At 36.0% G+C, this 15,083-nt stretch overlaps 1 non-coding gene across 1 annotated transcript; it reads left to right on the forward strand.

Moving 5' to 3' along the window:
* Positions 1 to 14,444: 14,444 nt before the first annotated feature.
* LOC141503717 (U6 spliceosomal RNA) lies at positions 14,445 to 14,548 on the forward strand. Its single transcript, XR_012473044.1, has one exon. It is a non-coding gene; the product is annotated as a U6 spliceosomal RNA (small nuclear RNA).
* The last annotated feature ends 535 nt before the right edge of the window (positions 14,549 to 15,083 follow it).

The following is a 15,083-nucleotide window of genomic DNA, read 5'->3' on the forward strand; positions in this document are numbered from 1 at the left end:
CAAGGAAAGAGGGGAGAAAAAAAGAAATTTTGTTGTATATTTGAAAGGAATAGCAGGTCATGCCTACATAGTAGATGTGCAGTTTAATGTACAATCATCTCTTACATTGTAGTATATTATGGAAATATTTTATTCCATAAATTAAACATAAAATTAAAAAGTGAAGAAGTTATAACAGATGAAAAGAAATAAAGGAAATTTTAGAACTATTTTTGCCCAATTGGATGTCAATAAAAATGAAAATGAATGAATAAATGAATATAACTATTAAAGCATTTATTAAAAATTTGCCATGTGCCAGGGACTAGACTAATTGAAAAGGATACAAATACAAAAAAGTTAGACAAACTCTACCCTCTGGGAGATTACAATCTATTAAGAAAATGAAAACCCATAATGGGGAACCTGAAAGAGGCAGGGAGTGGAGAGGAAGACATGATTTGTAAATAACCCAGAAGTGATAGAGGCCTATGGGATTCCAGAGAGGAGAATGAGGGTTGCCAGAGTGAAGTGGCACAGTTTGGAAATGGCTGAGGAAATGGATGAATATATGTAAAAATAGAAAATACACATAATTTCTCCCTTCTACAGAGTTGGCAAAAGGTCAATGGCCAAATTATAAAGAGTAAAACCCATAGAATCTCCTTCCTGACATACTATAGGTTCAGAACGAGACACAAAAAATAAATTTTGATTCAGTGCAACATAAGAGGTAGTACAATTTTCTTGTGATCTGTTCTGGTACCTTCCTATCAGATTCATTTTATATCTGCTATGGCATCATGCCCTCAAACTCTGCCTCAGAATACTCATTTTCCTGCTACATTTATATCATGCTTTATGGGGAATGGTGAAGGGAGGGGAATGCACTTAAAAATTGTATGTAAGTCAACATTTTGGTAAATAATATCAACTTTCTATTGATTTACATTACAGTTTCAGATATATCTCCTCTTTATTTCTAAAGGCTAGTCATTTGGCAGGGGCTCCTTATATTGCATCATATCTGTCTAAAAATCATATATATATATATATATATATATATATAGAGAGAGAGAGAGAGAGAGAGAGAGAGAGTAGGGTATTTTTATTAAAAGCAGAATCCCTTTGGAATGAATCCTCATTACCACACACACACATACACACACACATACACACACACACACACACACACACACACACACACACACACACACGACCTCTACATGTTCATTAAGTTGAGATATTTTATTGGTTATTTATATTGGTTCTTCTAAAGCAAACCCACCTTCCACTACAGATAATATAACCTCCTTCCCTAAGCCTGCCTCTACACCTACCCCTCTGCCTTGGGGGAAGAGACACTTGGTAGTAGAAATGCTTTTATCTATTAAGCCTGAGATGTTCTCTAGAAGTAATGGAGAACAATTTCATTATCTCTTACCTTCCAGTTCAGGAATAACAATCTTCCCCTTAAAAAATATGTCAATTTATTTCTGCAGAGATCTATTCACTATCCCTATATATTTTCAAACCAAAAGATTCTGGATACCCATTCCCCTATATGTATGATCTTCCCCTATTAGAATGCAAACTCTGCCAAAGCAGGGGCTGATCTTGCTGATCTTGTTTATGTATTCTAACACCTAGCATTGTTTAAATTTATATATATATATATATATATATATATATATATAAATTACTTTTTCATTCACTCATTCATTACAGAAAAAATACGTTCTGAGAAAGACAAAGATGAAAAGAATACTATCAGAGAATACAGACAACAGAAGCCCTTTTGGAACACACACACACACACACACACATACATATATATATATATATATATATATATAATATGAAACTTAAATACTTTGTCCAGCTCCTAAGATTATTATTAAGGTTCATTCTTCTTGGCTCTTTGGAGACTCAAAAATATCATGTAACTATGACCTTAGTCCCAAAGTTCATTGGCATGGGATTCTCTCTCCTTATTTTTGGATATCAATGCCCTGCACCTGTGTGAAGAGTAGGGCAATGTTGGTAAAATGGGGAGAGAGGAAAGTTGACAGTTTTTCTTCAGACTATTCAAGCTAAAGAGTTCCAATCCATATAATCCAATTCTTTCATTAGAGCTACAATTGCTTTGGGTCTTTCTGGCTTGCAGATTTAAAAGAAATATAGACAATGTCAACTCCTCTTCAGGTTACTAAAGGAAAAGATTCTGGAGAGAAATTGTCATGAGAGGAGTTGGCAGTTTTTATCACATCCCTATCCTTACTTTCTATGCTAGAGTCTTTGAGAAACTTTCCCTTGGATAAGAAGTAGTCTCTCTCTCTCTCTCTCTCTCTCTCTCTCTCTCTCTCTCTCTCTCTCTCTCTCTCTCTCTCTCTCTCATTGCTACCTTGCTCCCCAAAAGAGAGCTTCATCACTCTGCTTTGTTTGGTATATACTTTTCTAAGTACCCCATCTATGAATTTTGTTTTTGCTATTAACTTAGAAAAATGAATTTTGTTATATGAATGTTCCTTGTAGAATGGGTATGTGGGAAAGGAGACAAGTTTTGGGTATAAAGTTTGGGATACTACTTGCCTCCCAATTAATAAAACAGCAATCACAAGTTAGCTTAAACCTGAAAAGCACATTCCCTAATAATAAGATTGAATTCTAGTTCATAACCCCTCTCTCTGAGAAGAGCAGAGAAGCCAAACTTCTGGACCCTACATTCAACTTCCTCTCCTGGCAGGAATTAAAGTGCCTTTGGATAAGGGTAGGAGAAGAGGCTACAAATGTTTATGCTGACTCACTTTGAACCATATAACAATACTACAATCTACATGTCAGGGACAGCTCTCTCAGCATACCAGTGGCCACTCTAGGAATACCTGATAAATGTGAATTCTACAGGCTCTTGAGGGAATAACTACAGTACTGAAAGCAGAATTCCCTCTCCATCTTTCAGATACTTGACAGATGTGTCTATTTCTTTGTGGAGGTGGGGGGGTGAGGATAGACATGGCTAAGGAACATCAATGTAGTCATGTTCAGTGAGGGGGCAGTACATGAGGCAGAGCTGAGGCTCACTTCTGATTGCTCAGCCCTGCCTCACCTGCTTCCCCCTCATCACATGCCCCTACAGTAGTCAAAAAGTCAATAAATATTTTTCAAGTACTTACCATGGACCTGTAGACTTACTAGTATTATGTGTATTTACTAAGAACTAGGAGTGAAAATATGACAAAGACAATCACTGACTTCAAAGAGCTTATAATGCAAAAAGGGAAGACAACACGCAAAAGGCTGAAAACAGAAGGGGCTGGGTAGGGAGGTATCCAATGAAGTCCAAAGAAGTACAGTCCCAGTTAACCTACATCCTTAAATGGAAGTTTGGAGAGGAGCTCTTCACCCTGCCTTCCAAACTGAAGGCCAGAGGGTGTTGATGAGGTATGATGAGGATCTTGATGATGCACTTCCTGAGAATATGATGAAGTCCTAAAGGAAGAATGCATCCATCTAGGAAATAAAAATGAGTGTTGCAAAACATGTTAGTTAAATGTATATATAATATGTAAATATACATATATATATGTGTGTGTATGTGTGTGTGTGTGTGTGTGTGTGTGTAAATACACACACATACATGGTTCTTGTCCTTCATTATCAAAGAAAATCAAAATGACATCACTATGATAGAGGTGACTTACAGTGTGTCTGACTGTGGTTGATCAGACCAATATAAGCTTGGAATACTCTATCATAAGTTGGGAATAAATTTTCCATCTGAACTCCTGGTGTGTTTACTCTAAATTTGTATATCTCACATTTCCTTTGAACTGCTTCAATTCTGCCTTGCTCATAGAATACAACACTTTCTCTTATGAGGGCAGGTCATGCTGGATTGTCTTGTGCCAGTGCCTTCCATGCTGTATAATCAATTCCAATAGATCTATTTCAGTTTTGCTGAAATCTAGATGATATAAAAACAAAAATATCAGCAAATGTATTTTAAATCTATTCAAAAGTTAAATAAATTACCCCAGAAGTCTGTAGTGGGCTACCTCATAAAGAGTTCGTCAAACAAAACTGAGATAAATATTTACCAGCCACATTATAGCAATAATCCTTCTGTCAAATACATATTAGAATATATTTATTATGAGATCTCTTTCAAACCAGAAATTCTATTTTCTATATGGGTCTTGAAGTTCATACCAGGAATATAATATTGTCACTAGAAGTCTAGATTTATAAAATCTAGGAAACTATAGGAACTAACTACTATGGAAAATACAAAGAAATACTCATACAAAGGGCAAAGTTGTTTTTTTTTTTTTACTTTTGAGGTTCTCAAAATTTAACCAAGGAGAATGACATATGGTTGCAAAAATAAATCTAACATAAATGTTAATATATCATCATTTAAATTGTTTAACATGAATGATACATATAAGTGCAACAAGAATTCAGGATGCTAAAAAAAAAGAAAACTGAAGTTAGAATGTCATGATCTGGGTTTTAATCCTGTCTCCAACTCTTTTAGCCAGTGTGTCTTTGAATGAATCATTTGGTTTCAGTTTCCTTAACTGTCAAAAGGGGAAGTTGTGTTAGATGGATTTTGTGATACCTTTCAGTTTTGGGTCTATAATCACATGATCCTATGAACCAAGTGAGATAGGTTTCTTCTAAGAACTAAGAGTTAGTCCCCTTTGAAGAATAATAGGATTCAGAGACATAAACAATGAGAAGCAGGGAAGTCATTCAAGGTAATAGGAATGTTTGTGCATAAGGGTGGAAATGGGCAAAATAAGCAAATCTGTCTACAGCACAGTGTTCTCTTGCAGACATTTTATTTATGACTTCTCATTCAGAAGTTTTTCTTGTCCTATTTGTGGATGATAGTTATTAGTTCCCCTGCCCCTGTTCCCACTTCAGATTCAAGGAGAAATAGTTTACACATTCTCATTTATACACACACACACACACACACACACACACACACACAGTCCCCTGTCCAAGAGGGCTTGATCACTCATCTTTAGTCACAATCATCCTGCTGCCTAGAAGAATGAGACACTATAGCCAGAATTAACTTATCTGAAATGGCTCCAATGGGGAGAAGAGGGAAGAAGCAAAATAGTTTAAAATCCCAGACAAGCCTGAAGCAGAGTGTGGCTCAGCTGCCAATCTGTGCCATTGGCCTCTCCAGCTGGTATGAAATGATTATCTGAATCACTGCCGCAGGGATGCCATAGCTCTACAGAGCCTCCTCTGCCTCTTGGTGAGGTATGAGAATTGGGAATGATTACCAAAAATGTTAATAAACTTAAAAGCATCATGAAAATGAGCAATGCTAATATCATTTCCTTTGTGCTCTGCCATCATCCCCTAAAGAGCAGGGAGTTTAGCTGCCCATCTGCATTCTTTGTCATCACTTTGTCCTCTGGAGTGAGGTTCAGTGCTCTGCCCTCATCTTCTCTCCTTTCCACTGTGCCTTTTTCCAGAAAGAGATCATTCTCCCTATGGGGGCATCCTTCATCCATGCTCTCATTATGTATTCTCATCCTAGAGAGGACTGAGATTGTGTCAAGAGCTGAAAGCAGCTTCAAATTCATCCAGCCTGTAATAAAGTGCCTCCAGAAGAGGACCAGGGAACAAATCCATTTTACTGACAGTCTTAAGATTTAATCTCCTAGATCACTGTGCACAGTAACAGCAATGTTGTAAGGATGATCAATTGTGAAAGATTTGGCTACTTTGATCAATAAAATGAACCAGGACAATTCCAAAGATCCCATGCTGAAACCAATGCCACCTACCTCCAGAGAAATGATGGACTCTGCAAATAAAAGTTAAATTTTCTTACTTTTTTCTTGTTTTTTTAATAGATAATTTGGAAATATGTTTTACATGATTTCAATAATATTGCTTTCCTTCTCAATGGTTGGAGAGGGATGGGAGAAAGGGAAAGAATTTGGAACTTAAAATCTTATTTAAAATAAATTTATGATCTTTAAGATATATTTAATCTCCTAGTTGTTGGGATTGCCATACAGCATGAAACATTTCATAGGAGCAATGTGGGACACAGGAATTAATTTCCAAAATACTAGCAAAATGATGTCATTGAATTGTCCATGAAGAAATAAGATTAAGCCTCTCACTAATAGTCAAGTTTTTTTTCAGAATTGACACATCCTCTGACAATGTGACATGAATTTCAAAGTAAGTTGTGTAAGCTGCTTTTGAAAAATCAATTTTTTTCCTAGTATATCCTTGATCATGGACTTCAAGGTAGAAGAAAGCAAAGAGGTCCTATGGTCCAATACCTTTTTTTTACAAATAAGGAAACTGAGGCTCAAAATGATTAAGATATTTAACCAAAGTCTCATTGTCAGTAAGGTCTTCTGATTGCACACCCAACTCTTTTTCAATTACATAGGCATCCTGCTCAAAGGGTCTGCTTCTTTAAAGACAGGCAAATTGTTGCCAAAACGGCATTATTTAAGAAGTACAGAGGAGGTCTTGTAGTCCCCAAATCTTTTCCTCTCACTAGTCCATCAATCAGGTACCCTGACTTTACTTAAAAATGTTGAGTCATTTGAATTAAGTACTGTTCTCTGTAAGTGATTTACTGAAATGCAAGTATCTCTGAGGAGAAGAACATTTTAATAACTAAAATCTTATTGTAGTTGAATTTAAGCATGGGTTTTTTTTTGTCTAAAACCTGACAGACTCTAATCCTAAAGAACCACATGGAAAATAGAACACTCCTTTTTGATGTAACTACCTTTGTGGTGGAGGTTTTCATCAATTCCCACATGGATTACTACACTCACCTGTTGTGAGCTATCTGATTGACCATGATATCCCTCTACTCAATAAACTCCACTGGCTCCATTCCTCTCACCTCTGGGATCAAATACTCAATCCTCTGTTTGTCATTCAAGGTTCTTCATATATCACCTCCTACCTTTTAAGTTTTCTTGCAACTTTCGTCCCACTATACACTCTAAAACAAAAATCTGACACTATTTCTTCACTCTGGGCATTTTCTCTAGCTGGCTTGCCTAGATTCCTTCAAGTCCCTACTAAAATTTTATCTTTTACAAAAATTCTCTTCCAAACCCTCTTAAATAATTTTCTTCTCTTGATTATTTCCTTTTATACATATTTGTACACTTGTATATATCCTGTTTGTACATATTTATTTATTTATTTATTTCACCCATTAGATTGTAAACCCTTTAGGATAAGGGTATAGAAATAAGAGGTGGGGGCATCAGAAAAAAATGAGATTCCTGTTATAGTTTTTGACGAAACCTCAATTAAAACACACATATGTATATGTATGTGCATAAACACACACATGTACCCCTGAAATTTATTTGCAGGTGTGCCATGTGTTTGAGATTTTGCTCATCTCAGCATAGGGAAATATATTAATCAGAAATCTTCTGTGTAAAAAGGTATGGCAAAAGTTTTCCAATTAGCCCTCAGTCAGTTAATTACTACTGACTGAGTAAATGGAGTTCTCACCATCTCATTATCTCCTTTTTCCCCTGATAAATTAAATTTTTACATAAGAAAGAAGAAATCTAGGAAATACCCAAAAAATCTGATTAGAAGTTAAAAATGAGGGGTAGTTAGGTGGCACAGTGGGTAGACCACCAGCTCTGAAGTCAGGAGTACCTGAGTTCAAATCTGGCCTCAGACTCTTAATAATTGTCTAGCTATGTGACCTTGGGCAAATCACTTCAACCCATTGATTTAAATTAAATTTTAAAAAATTCACAGAAGTTAAAAATGAGCCTCAAGATATGAAGATGAATTTATATTAACAAAAGCAGGATTTTGGCAGTTTCTCATTGTTCTATAATTTTACTTAATAAGTAATAATAATGACATTAATAATAATAATAGTCATATATCATATTAGAATGGGTGAAACACAAAGAAAACAGCTCCGTTAAAAATTGTTCCCACAAACAGTATAATCACAACAAGCTCTCTACCCCATTGTATAAGTTAGTCTGATTCTCTTGTTTTTACAATCAAGAAAGAACTGGTTGGAACCCTCCTGACTTTAAGAAAAGACAACAAGCTCTCTAAAACCTTGCCCAGACAATTCTGCCCTCTGGTCAACTTATTGCCTAGATATAAGAAAGAATTGTTCCCAATGAATCAACAACTTCTCCCTGGAGAAGGCAAAGCATTTGTCCACTTCAACTTGACTAATCCTCACTAATCAAGTTCATCGTAATCATGGTAGCAACTCTAGCACTCTACAATAGCTCAAATTGCGTCTTTAATGGTTCCCATTGTTCTGTTGCACACATTCGTACTTTGTCTTCTCCCTCATTTAATTATACTTTCCTTGAGACTGGAACATCTTGTATTTTCTTTGTATTCTAAGGGCATTAACACTGGCTAGAGAAGTCATTGGTCCCAGCAAAGCTTCCTTTTACACAGGATTAAGAAAAATCATATAGCAAGCTTCCACATAATGGTAGGACTGGGGAAATCAGAGAAAGTGTAGCTCATAAAATCAAGTTAGAAAACATCTCAAATGTAAACGAGTCCACTGTGCACTTGAAGAATGAATTCCTTCTATAATATCACCAACAAGCATTCACCAGACTTTGCTTAAATATTTTAGGGATTCAAAAAGTGTTATTGTTGTGTGTTCTGGGCACTATGTTTGGCTCTTGGGATACAAAGACAATTATATAACAATTCTTTCCCTAAAGAAGCTTACATTCCAGTTGGGAGGTGCAGACAGTGAATAATATTAGAGGTGAAAAGTGAACATTCAGAGTCTAATTAGAAACATCACATATACAGATAGTGAAATATTAAATAGAGAAAAAAGTAATTACAAAAAGAGCACTGGCAATGAAGGAATTAGTATAGGTTTACTGTAGAAAGTGACACTGAATAAACTTTGAACAAAACCAAAGACTTTGGACTTAGAGATGAGAAGTGCATTCCAAATATATAGATATAAGTCTTCACCAAATGGAGAAAGGAGATGGAATGTTAAATATGGAGATCATCAACCAGATCAGTTTGATTGGCAGATTAAGTTAATGAAGAAGAATAAAATACACTAAACCTGTAAGGACAGATTATAGCAGTTAAGGATTGTTTAAAAAACAGTCAAGAACCAGCTAAGTAGTACAATGGATAGAATACTGATCCTGAAGCTAGGAGGATCTGAGTTCAAATTCAGTCTCACATACTTGATACTTAATAGATGTATGATCTTGAGCAAGTCACTCAACCGTGTCACCTAGCAAAAACACACACACACACACACACACACATACAAACACCCAAGCAGAGGAGTATGCATTTTTTTTCCTAAAGATAAAGAGGGAGTCACTTGAAGAGGGAGGATCATGATCAAACTTGAACTTTAAGAATATCAATTTGTGAAATATGGATAGAAAATAGAGTATACATTTTGGAGACTTTTTAAGATAATTGTTCATATCAAAGATGAACTAAAATGGTAGGCAAATGAGCAAAGAGAATAGGGATAAATGTGATGGAGTTAGAGTCTAGAAAGCTTTGTGATTGGTTGAATATGAAGGAGAAGAGAGAGAGGGAAGAGTCAAATATGACTGAATTTGTGAATCTGACTTACTAGAAGAACAGCAACAATATGTAATTAAGAAGAGGGGAAAACTGAAGTAAAGGGAGAGGAAAAGATCATGAATTATGTTGTGGACGTTTTAAGTTCAAGATGCCTATGGAACATCCAGCTTAAGACATGCAATAGGCAGATGATCACGTAGAACCAGGTCTAGAATTCAGGATGAAAAATGAGACTGAAAATACAGATGTGGCAGTCATCAGCATAAAGTTCATATTTGAATCATTATGCATGATATTGCTGAAAGAAATAATCTAAAAAGAACAGATCAGGTGTAGGAAAGAGCCCTAGAACATACCCACAAATGGGGTATGGCAAGGATGATTGTGCAGCCTAGGAAACTGAGAAAGAGTAGGAGAACCAGGAAAGAGTAGTGTTATGAAAACCCAGAGAGACGGGAATGTTTAGAAGGAGAGGGTAGTAAATTGTTTCAAATGTTGCAGAGACCAAAAAAATAGGATGTGAGAAAAGATAATCAAATATGGCAACTAGAAAATCATTATTAAACTTGTGAGATCAAGTTTCAGTTGAGTAATAAGGCTGTAAAACTGATTGTAAGGAGTTCTTAAAGTAAAGTAAAGGAGGGGATGTGAAAGAAATAAATACCTCCAATTTTTTTCTCTCTGTCCCTGTGAAAGAAAAGAGATATATAGGATGATAGCTTGTTATAAGATCAAATTAATTTTTGCTTCGTTGTTTTAAATTGGGAGAAATCTGGGCATATTTACGTAAAAAGCAGTGGGAAAGTAACCAGTAAATAAAGAGAGAGAGATTGAAATTAAAGATAGAGAGGAATGATCAAAGAAAACCAAGGAAACCAACCAAGGAAAGAGTAGGGGGAATGAGACCAAGAATACAAAAATCAGACCTGACCATTGCAAGGATGACAATCTCTTCTGCTAAAAGCAAAGACAAAGACAAAAGAGAGGATGGGGGTGCAATTAAGATAATTTGGAGTATAGAGTTGGAGAGAAGTGCTCATGATGGATGGCCTCAATTTTTTTAGTGAAGTATTTAGTTAGATTCTTGTTGAGAGAGAGATAAGAGAGGCAGAGAGTTCTCTCTTGTTGAGAGAACAACTTTCAAACTGATACTGAGAAAACTAGAAAAACATGACTAATGTTCAGCAAAGGAGAGTCCAGTTGAGATGACATGCAGCATTCCAGTTTGGCCACAGATAAAAGGGAACTCATGAGGAAAAAAAACTAATCTTCCTTTAAGAAAGACATATACTAAAATTACCATGGTCCATCTTTTGGACCTGACTTAGGGAAAAAAGAACTCTTAACAAATGAGAAAGAAGAGGCAGCTAGGTGGCACAGTGACTAAAGCACGAGCACTGGAGTCAGAAGGACTTGAGTTCAAATCCAGCCTCAGATACTTAATAATTACCTAGCTATGTGACTTTGGGCAAGGTCACAAGGTCTTACCAAAAAAATGCAAGAAAAAAGCTATCACAAATGGAGAGATTAGGTGAAATAATATCAGAAGTAACTGCTAAAAGTTAAGCTATGTAAAACTCAATGGCAAGTAACAGGAAAAGGCAATAGCTAAAACATTTCAATTCGGGGTGGGGGGTGATGAGACATTTGTTGCTTAGGTTAATGGCATTAACTATTCTCTCCCTCTCTCTCCTACCTCTTCTAAAAGAAACCATTTTTCCACAGTGAACCTTTTCATATCTCAGCAGACCCATTTGTTTTGCTACTTATCTCTTTCATTCAATTTAGATTTTATTTATCTTTCACCAAAAAAATAATAACACTAGCCAATGATTCTGCCCCACTTGATTATTATTCACAGTTTGACAGCCTGGGGGGGTCCTACTTGCTTAGACATGAGAACTGAGCAGAGTTAAAGTAATACAGTAAATGACTTAATTAGTTTCTTCTAATGAGTCCTTGAAAGAAACTCAGGGATCTCTTTCACCAGTAGGAATTCCCATTCCTCCAGGAAAAGCAAGCAGCATATCCCCAGAAGCAACTGTGCAAAGCAACTTCCCTGGAAAACAGATTTCATCATGATTTGAAAGAAAATTCTTGTTCCAGATGGGTAGTGAGAAGCTGGGGAAGTTGCACTTGTAAGAAGTTAAGGAAGTCATACTGATAGTTTCTCTGACTCAGGAAGATTGATATCTCTGCCTTTCTTGCTAGCCAACATAACTTGATGGTTACTTAAATTAGAAGGGGACTCAGTGAGGGTGGTTATATTACTCCACCAGTGATTAGTAATTCTTTTATTCATTTCAGAGACAATGTAATATATAATAGGGATTTAATTCTTGTTGAATGTAGAAGTGGAGAAGGCTAATAGGGAAAATAACACATCTGGGGGCCTTGTGAAGAGAAGGACAAGGTGGGCAAGAGACCCAAAGGGCAGAGGACCTCACTATGCTGAACTTGATAATCATAGGGTCCTAATTCAGAAAGGGGGAAAATGAATCTCCAGTAATGGTGAACTCATTATCTCCTGAGGCATTTATTTGATGACAACTCTTAATTGACAGAAAATTCTAATGCCTCTTCTATGTTTCAGCATTCTTGGTGAATGATTATTATACATATGAATGCCTGCTCCTGAAAAAAAAAAGAACAAAAATAATTCATCAATTTTTTAATCGAATTAATTATGAAACATTATTTGTACATTTGTATATGCATGAAATATGTAACAATATGGAATGTGAATTTGTGGGAAGACTAGAAATCTCATTCAATTTCTTTTTCAGATTCCTCAATTCTCAAAAAAATTTAATTTCTTACCTAAGTTCTTCCCTTTGCAATTTTAGCCAATGACCTCTTATCCAATTCTCTGCAGAACTGATGTTCATTCCCCACAGTCTGTCTCAAAGAAATTAATCTTGATTTCCTGCCCTCCTTCATTATTAGGCATAATATGGAGTATATAAAATTAGGATAAGGGAAATAGTACACAACATTTCTCTCATTCCCTCCTTCCCTCTCTGGCTCTCTCTCTAACTCACTCTGTGTATGTCTTTCTCTGGTTCTCTCTCTCTCTCTCTCTCTCTCTCTCTCTCTCTCTCTCTCTCTCTCTCTCTCTCTCTCTGTGTGTGTGTGTGTGTGTGTGTGTCTTTGTCTCTGTCTTTCTGTCTCTTTGTCTCTATTTCTGTTTCTGTTTCTATCTCTTTCTCATCTCATTCCCTCCTCTCCTCATCCACCACTGTCACAAGTATAAACATACACCTGCTCCTGCAGTGAGATTGTTCTCAGGAGGCTATATAGTATGCATCTGTTTTTGCCTATTGAGGTAAGGGAAACTACAGTTATTCTTTGTTATGAGAACACTAGAACATGAAAAGAAAATTATTCCATTGACTAGGAGAGAAGGAATTACATTTCATATCCTTCTCACTTCTACCTCTTTCTCTCTCTCACACACTCACTCATTCTATTTTCTCCACTGTTTTCTCAGGAAGTATTTGCAAGTTCTACTTTTTATCTTAAAAAGTATGAAGTGTATCAAAAGCATAAAACTGTTATTTCATTAATTACCTTTTTAAAGGGATCTATCTCCTTTCTGAGAGTAATTTTTTTTGCAAGGCAATGGGGTTAAGTGACTTGGCCAAGGTCACACAGTAAATAAGTATCAAGTGGTCAGATCTGAACTCAGATTCTCCTGACTCCAAGGCCAGTCACCTAACCCCCATGAGAGTAATGTTTAAAAAAACTCCCCAATATAGCATAGGTTCCAAAAATGGAATACAGTTCTCTTCAGTGACAAGCAATACCATGTTTCCTTCCCCATTCATCAACCTTAAGCTTCACAGATTTATTATGGTGTAATCATTTACCAAGGTGATGCAACCAAAATCTGAACAAGATCCCATTACTGTCCTGTCTATGGGAAATTATAAAGTTAAAAGATAAATTAGGTAAAGAATAAGAGTCTGGGGGCAGCTAGGTAGTGCAGTGGATAGAATACAGGCACTGGAGTCCAGAGGACCTGAGTTCAAATCCAGCCACAGACACTTAATAATTACCTAGCTGTGTGGCCTTGGACAAGTCACTTAAACCCATTGTCTTGCAAAAAAACCTAAAAAAAAGAATAAGAGTCTGAGAACCATAGTATGTAATGTGGAAAATACTGTAGAACAAAAGCTTATATGCAAATATTGAATTACAGAATTTCAGAACTAAAGGTACTTTGGCAGTCCAACTCATCTAAGAATTATATCTAAAGAATACCTTGAAAAGTGCCTAAAGGACCTCTACTTGAAAACCTTCAATAATGGAAAACCCATGAAGCATGTTATTCCATTTTAGATAGCCCAAATTGTTAAGAAGTTTGTATTTTGTCTAAAGGTGCCTTGGTCAAGAATTGGGAGGATTCAAATATAAGAGTAATCAGGAATCTAGGTCACAACTATGAGGCAACAGCAGTTAGGAAACCTTAAATTCTCCTCTTGTGTGACTGAGCTGAGATTTAAAAAAAAATCTAGGACAAGCTACTATCCTGTGAACTTTTACCCAGGTGGATAAAATAATTGCTATTTTTGCTTGAATAAAATATTTAGGATATAAAATCATCTTCTGTAGGATCACTAAAAGCATCCTTGGCACAATTCCAGAAGGAGACAATCATTAAAAAGGCTTTTCCCCCATACAATTAAATTAAAATTTTTTTTGCAACTTCTACTCACTGCTCTTGGTCCACCTAACAACTTTCAAATAACTAAAGCTGGCTGCCACTTTCTTCTTGAGGCTTCTTTTCTCTAGACTAAGTACACTTGGTTCTTTCAACCAATTTTATATAACTTGTACTCATACAATTCCTTACTATTCTGATTGTTGTGCTTACTTCAGCAGCACATATACTAAAATTGGTTTGATACAGAGATTAGCTTGGTCCCTGTGCAAGGATGACATGCAAATTCATGAAGTATATTATTCTGATTGTTCTTTTCTGGATCCTTTCCAGATGATCAATCTCCTTAAAATGTGTCTCCAAGGCTGAACACAATTCTCCACATCCACCTCAGGAGTGATACTGTCCCTTCATCAGTTCCCCTTTTCTACCCATACTTCTGTTAGCCATAGTTTTTTTTTCTCACTGGTTTTATTCTGAGCATCAACTCTCCTGACACTATTTTTTACAGAATAATGGATTCTATAGCAGGGAGTAAATTTTGAGAACATCAAGTCTAACCATAGTTGGGAGAATTCAAGCACCAAGAAATTTAATGACTTGTCTAGGAGTTGCCTAAGGCAGATCTTCCTAACATTTAGTCTACCATACCATATAGCCTCACACACACACACACACACACACACACACACACACACACACACACACATTTACTGTTTATAACCTGGAATTACTTCCATCTTCTGCACATTTTTTTACCTTTTTTAATCTTCTAAATTCCATTAAACAAATGAGAAAAACAAGATAACAATACTCTGAGAAGTACAAGGTTAATTATTTTTTG

The sequence above is a fragment of the Macrotis lagotis genome, chromosome X (genome assembly GCF_037893015.1).
Source record: "Macrotis lagotis isolate mMagLag1 chromosome X, bilby.v1.9.chrom.fasta, whole genome shotgun sequence".
Taxonomy (NCBI): domain Eukaryota; kingdom Metazoa; phylum Chordata; class Mammalia; order Peramelemorphia; family Peramelidae; genus Macrotis; species Macrotis lagotis.